The following is a 7,004-nucleotide window of genomic DNA, read 5'->3' on the forward strand; positions in this document are numbered from 1 at the left end:
TCCCTGGCTGGACCCGGCAGCTGTCTGCCGGTCGGCGCCCCCCACCCCCACAGCGCCCCCTTCCCCCGCGCGCCTCCAGGCAGCTGGAGGGGCCGGGGCAGCCTGCGGGAGTCGCCGCTGCCCGGGAGAACGGGATCCGGAGCGGGCGAAAGGAAACGAACCGGGGAGCCTGTGGCGCTGGACCCCCTGCAGGGAGGAAGGGAGGGGGGGCAGGCTCCTGGCTCCGGCTTCCCGCAGGGCCCCGAGGGCGGGGGGAGGGGTCGTGTTGGCGGGCGGGCCAGGCCAGTCGGGCAGCGGACCGGCTCTCCCGGGGGAGCTGCGAGGAATTGGCCCGGCCCGGCGCAGGAGCATCTCCGCAAGGTCCCCGGGAAGGCCCCGAGGAGCCCCGTGGCGGCCCTTCCGCCGCATCTGGTGCCGGCGCAGCGCAAGAGAAGGGCGCCCGACAGGATGGGTCCCTGCCCCGCCGCCGCCGCCTCCTTCGCCTCCCCGAAGGCGAGAGTTAAAAGGTGAAGGTGAACTGGGGCCTTTTGTCGAGGGAGGGCGGGGCTGTGCGGCAAAATACAAACGTGTTTATTTATTCAAATTGAAATCAAACATTTCATACCTTCTGATGGTTCCATACTGAAGACCTGGGTTTAAATGGGGCTAAACTTTCCAGTCAGTTTTAAAAATATATCATTATTATCATTATTAATTCGTTTTTACGAGTTTATGATCACACATGCAATCAGTTCATAATTTCCTGCTTTCTCTTTTACACATACGTACCCCAGTCATTTAGAAGGCATTTTTGTCAATATTGTTACATTTTGTCCGATTGTAATATTTTGTAACATCATTTTTGACCACCAACGAATGCCAGTGGGCCAAGACACATGTGGGTTTAAATAGTTTTGCATAAGACCTTGTGTGTGATGGTGTTGTGATTTTCACTCATGCATATTTGGAAGCCTGTTCAGGGCCTTTTTACTAGGATGTTTTGATTGTGATTTGAATAAACCCATTTGTATTTTTGCTAAGCGGCAGTTTCCGTTTTGAGAAGCCCAGTGTTCTCTTGAGCTTTTGGTTCTTTCCTCTGGAGCTGAGGTGAAGTTTCGGACCCTTCCCCACGGGCATTTTGCCTCCAGCCAGGCGGAGAAAGCATCCAGGCAGGCCTCCTAGGGCTTTCTGTGCCCACCTGCAGCCGCCTCAACCCATCTCAGACCACGAAGGCCTGCCTCACCCATTGGGACTGGCCGCAGCAGCCGTCCAGGGTCACGGGCAGAGGGCCGCTGCGTGGCCTCCTACCTGGTCTGGGTCTGAATCTGGGACCTCCTGCATGACACCCCCCCCCACACACACACAGACTCTTCCACCCACCCCCACGGACACAAGTGTAGCTACACAGGAAGCTGCTTTGGGCTGTCTCTAGCCCCTGGGTCCATCCAAGTCAGCGGCTGTCCTGGGGCTGAGGTCTTTCATGCTGCCACCTACCTCATCTTTTCACTAGGTGCCACCTGGAGATTGGCAAGCGGAGCTTCCTTCCACGGAAAGTTCCTGTTCTACAGAGGTGCTTTCAAGGGGCTTTCTTGTTGGCTCTTCCTCCATCCGTGGAGAGAGGTGGCGGGGCTGGGATTGCCTCAGGGCTCCTTCATCTCACACCAACTCACAGAACTGTGGCTTCATGGCTGCAGCTGTGCCCCTATCTGCCTGCCTGCCCTCAACACCCCCCCCCCATCTTTCTCAAGCCCTTTTGACACCAATGGGTCTTGCCTGAAATCCTGAGCTTTGGGCCCATCCCCCATCCCCTTCTGTAAGCTGTATATGGAGTTGAGATTGTGTTTTTTGGGGGGGGGGGTCTGCAGATCTGGGTTTATTTATTTTATTTATTTGTATTTATATTTTAAATTTCTAGGCCGCCTCTTCCCCGAAGGGTTCAAGCTCCATGCCGTACAGGTGCCCCCCCCCCCCCACATATGTTCAGCCTTTGGATTATCCCCAGTGCAGAGAACCAGAAGGTAAAGGGGGGATGGACTAAAATGCAGCGTCAGTGGCAAAAACAGATGTGAGACCAGGTGTTGGTCACATCCCACTACTGAAGCACAAGACGGGGATGGCAGGAGAACCCAGCCTCCCTTGGGCCGGCCTGGGCAACATCGCCCCCAGCTGGTCAGAGGGACCTCCATCAGCAGCAGCAGCAGGCTGGGTTATCAGCAGCAGCAGCAGCAGCAGCAGCAGCGTTCATTTGCAAACTACCGCTTTCATCCGTCTTTCTCTGAGGCTCACAGCAGACTACAGAGTGTAAGTCAATGCAGCCAGTACAACACAGCATCTAATAAGCAACCCACAGGACTAAGGTTACAGAAAACAGGCAAGACACAGAGATATAAGGGGGGGGGGGGCACTCAGGAAAAGCAGAAGAACAGGCTGAAAAACAGAGTTGCCTTACTGGGAAACTGGGACACAAAAGGCAGCAGAAACAAGGCGACATACATCCACCACCATGGTCTGGATCTTCACAGGTGGCAGCAAGATACATCCTTCTGGTTTGTGTGAGAAACTCTCCCAGCTGAAGCAAGATGTGGCCGCCCTGATCAGCCACTGGGAGAAGGGAGCTTGCCAAACAGACTCCACTGCCCTGGAGGCAACTGGTGCTCAGAGGTGACAGAAGAACTGAAATTACCCAGTCCTGAGCAGAGTAAAAATGCTACAGAGTTTAAAAGGGAATTATCCTTTATTAGGATTCTAGTTATGAAAAATTAGGCTACAAAATATATACAACAAAAAGAGGAAGACAAAAAATTAACCATGTGCAAAAATGCACAAGCCAGAACACAAGCTGACACCACCGGCAAAACAGGATCAAAACAGCACAAGGAGAAACAGGTGAAGGGGTTTTTTTAAAGGGAGGAGTAAAAAGCACACAAAAGTTCACCTTTATATGCACAAAAGGAAGGTGACCCCCAATTAACTTATTAGCAGCTCACCTGCCCTGCATTAACAGAAACAACCAAGAAAATGCAGCTATCCTACTCCTGCAAGGACTTACTGGAAGAATCTCTAGGAATGCCAAATATCCTAACAAGAGGCCTGTTCTAGAGATCCATTGGTAGCGCCAGCCGCCACCTGATTGGTGGTTTCTCATTACTCCGGTGCAACAAGAGGCAAATCTCTGGTCTGGGATGTGAGGGCTCTGGTCCAGTGCCCAGCATGGTCCAGGTGCACATTCCTACCTGTAAAAACATGTTTCCACAGGTACAGCTTTTTGTACATTCATGTACAGCTTTTTAAGCATGCTTTCCCCAAAACTGGACTTAAAGAGACCTATTGTGATAATAAAAACATTGTACTTGTAATATCCATATAAATCCCAAATTAAAATAACGGGTGGGGGAATAACAAAAGCCCTCCTGAGCAACTCTGCCTTGCATGGTGTGCGGATTGTCACCAGAGAATCAGGAAGGAGCAGCATTGGTGTAGTGGTTAAGAGCAGGTGCACTCTAATCTGGGGAACTGGGTTTCATTCCTGTACTCTGCCACTTGAGCTGTGGAGGCTTATCTGGGGAACCAGATTAGCTTGTGCACTCCAACACATGCAGCTGGGTGACCTTGGGCCAGTCACAGTTCTAACACTAACTTCTTACAGCTAAACCCTTTGTTAATGCTGAGGAAGTGGCTAAAGAAAAGGTTGTGGAAAGAGCAATTAGTGAAGTCCCTCCTCCCCCTTTGGGCCGAACCCCCTCAGTCTTCAGGAAGTACCTGGGTGCCTTTCCCATCCCTCTGTTGCTCTCCTGGTCAGATGAACATAAAGGGGGGGGGGGAGAAAACAGTGGGAGTTGCCAGGCTGAAGAGCAGCCACAAATACTTGGATAAGGCAGGGCAACAGCAAGGAATATATCTTGATTTTGTGACCTTGTTTTGCTGAAATTCTATTTTTGCCTCTTTGAATAGTGCAGCCCATCATGTTCGTATTATATTAAAAGTCCTCAGAAAAGAGGAATTAATAAAACCAATCTTCTGTGCAGCACAGGAGCAGCAGTGGCATAGTGGTTAAGAGCAGGTGCACTCTGATCTGGAGGAAGCGGGTTTGATTCCCAGCTCTGCCGCCTGAGCTGTGGAGGCTTATCTGGGGAATTCAGATTAGCTTGTGCACTCCCACACACGCCAGCTGGGTGACCTTGAGCTAGTCACAATTCTTCAGAGCTCTCTCAACCCCACCCACCTCACAGGGTGTTTGTTGGGGGGGGGGGGGAGAAGGGAAAGGAGATTGTAAGCCCCTTTGAGTCTTCTTACAGGAGAGAAAGGGAGATATAAATCCAACTCTCCTCCTCCTCCTCCTTTTGTCAAGCAGGAACAAAGACTCTGGTAACAATCATCCTGGCTAGCTTACTAGAGGGAATAAACCAGGAGTATTGATCTGCCTCGAAGCCAGTGTTAAGTAGCTTCAGATATAATACTACATAAGGAATACAAGTGTTGGACTAGGGCCTGGGAGCCCCGCTCGGCCATGGAAACTTTCTGGGCGACCTTGGGCCAGTCATACCCTCTCAGCCTTGACCCTGGCAAGTATTTGACTGGGAGACCCCCACGAAAGGGGGGCCATGGTCATGATGCAGGGAGAGGCAATGCAAATTCCGTGTCTTTAAAACCCCAGCAGGGATCTCCATAAGTCAGCTGAGACTTAATATACCCCCCCCCCCCAAAAAAAAAACCCTAGTTCACCTTAAGGGCTCCTTTTGGAAAAGGCTGCCCTGTTGCGGGTGTGGAGGAAAGAACCAGCCCCTCGAACTCAGCTTAGAAACAAACCAGGCGGGAGAGCAGAGATCCCAGAGTGTGTGTGTGTGTGGGGGAGCAGTGTGCAAGCAGAGCAGCTCCCCCCAGCTCACAAGTGGGCTGCTGCTGCCTTTCAGATTCCTTGAAGCCTCTGGATTGTTTCAAGGGCCGTCCCTGCAACGAATGTGGCCACAGTCTATCTCACCCTGGGGCTACTGCAGCGTGGATCAGCACGGCACTGGGTTCACGTTCCATCACTTGTGACTGAGTCTGAGGGGGGTGGGGTTGTGCCCCCCAGCGTGGGCAGAACCATCCCACTCCAAGGCTCCAGCCCCCCCCCCACATCACCTCCATCTTCAGACTGTTCCCTTCAGCCCCATGGCACATCCCTTCCTCTCCCCAGCACAGGGACCTGTGAGGTCGGTGGGGCTGAGAAAGTTCCAGACCTGTACCCGGCCCAAGATCACCCAGCAGGCTACACGCTGAGGAGTGGGAAATCGAACCTGGTTCACCAGATCAGAGTCCACCTGCTCGGAACCACTTCACCAGGCTAGCTCTTGTAGGTAGGCCTGGTGGGGAACTCTGCTTAAGCAAGTCTCTCCAAGTCTGGCCATCCGCTCATGCCCCGGCCTGGCTGGAAGGACTCTTCATTCTGGAGATCCAGTTCCGCCACAGAAGGCTTGGAGAGAGGGAGGGAGCCCAGCTCACCCCCCCCCCAAAAAAAAACCACACACACCCCGCAAGAGCAGAGCAGCCCTGGATCTTATTGGAACAGTTGCGGGCTCCGTCCCCCGGACGTGGTGCGGTGGCTGCGCGACTTGTGGGCGGCGGGTCCGGCGCTCTAACGCTGCTCCGGCGACTGCCGACCCCCCCCCCTTCCAAGGTCTGCTGGGCCGCCGACCGGCGCCCCCCACCCCCCGGGGCCAGGCCCAGGTCCCAGAGAGGGCGGCGCTGGCGCGGGCGGGAGCTCCTATGACAAAGCCCCCCCCCCCCAAGCCGACAGAAGGGCCGCGGCTTCCCCGAGGCTGGGGGGTTCCTTGGCGGATCCGGCGCCCCGCCGGCCTTCGGCGAAAGGAAGGGAGTCCGGGGGAGGCCCCACGGGAAGGTGGGGGCGGCCGGAGGAGGCGGGGGCGGCAAGAAAGAGGGAACCCGCCGGACTCCAACCACAGCAGCCCGGGAGGGGGTGGGGCTTTGAGGGGATCTGGACGGAGAGCCAGTCCCCTGCGGGTGGACGTGGCCCAGAAGGCGGTTGCCCTCCCCCCCCGCCCCGCGGAAATGAGGAGGGGGAGCCCAGCCCTGCGGCGGCCCGGCGGTGGGCTGCAGAGGCTCCCATGGCAGGTCGGCCTCTCTCCACCGCCCGGGCCTGGATTCGTGGACCGCACCCATTGGGCGCCCCTGTCCGATGCGGCCGCGCCGCTGGAGGTTTTCCCTTTTTCCCTCCCCTCCCCTCCCCTCCCCTCCCCTCCCCACAGGCGAGAGGTCCAGCAGCCGCAACCTCCGGGCGGAGGGAGACGGCGACATGATTGGGTCGTCTGGCGCCAGAACCTGCGGGTACCGGGAGGTACTCAGCCCGGAGGTCGACGACCGCTTCGGAAAGGAACTAGGAGGGTAGGGACACTCTTTCTTTCTTTCTTTCTTTCTTTCTTTCTTTCTTTCTTTCTTTCTTTCTTTCTTTCTTTCTTTCTTTCTCTTGCCTGCCTGCCTGCCGTTCCGCACCCACATACCCTCAGAGAACCGCTAGTGGGGCGGCCTCGACCAGTTTGGGGGGCGACCCGGGACGGGGGGGGGCTGCAAAGCTTGTCCGGGTTCTTCATTGACCCCCCCCCCTCCCATCCCACAATCCGCTTTCCCTCCAGCGGGCAGCCCCGAAGCGTCAGGCAGCGCTCCCGGAAGGATCTCAGCGCATCCATTTCGGTTTGGCAGCGCCGAGAAGATCCCCTCTCGGGCCCGGAACGGGGTGGGGGGAGGTGTCCGAGCGCCCGTACCTGCTAGCCCGTCCCGCGTCGGAAGACCTTCCAGGGCCGGGGCTGGAGGGCCCAGTGGGCTCCGAAGCGCCCCGAGGCAGCCCCGGGAGGGTGTCGCTGCGTCCCCTGCCTGCCTGCCTGCCTGCCTCCGCCCTTCACTCCCCTTCGCCTTCCCTCCCCACTCCGCTGGTCGGGGGCGGAGGGAGGCAGGCAGGCAGGCAGGCCGGGAGTAGGGCGGAGGGAGCTGGGGGCGGTTCCGGATCGGCCGCGCAGCCTCCCGGGGGCTCC

The sequence above is a fragment of the Sphaerodactylus townsendi genome, linkage group LG10, assembly GCF_021028975.2.
Source record: "Sphaerodactylus townsendi isolate TG3544 linkage group LG10, MPM_Stown_v2.3, whole genome shotgun sequence".
Lineage (NCBI taxonomy): Eukaryota > Metazoa > Chordata > Lepidosauria > Squamata > Sphaerodactylidae > Sphaerodactylus > Sphaerodactylus townsendi.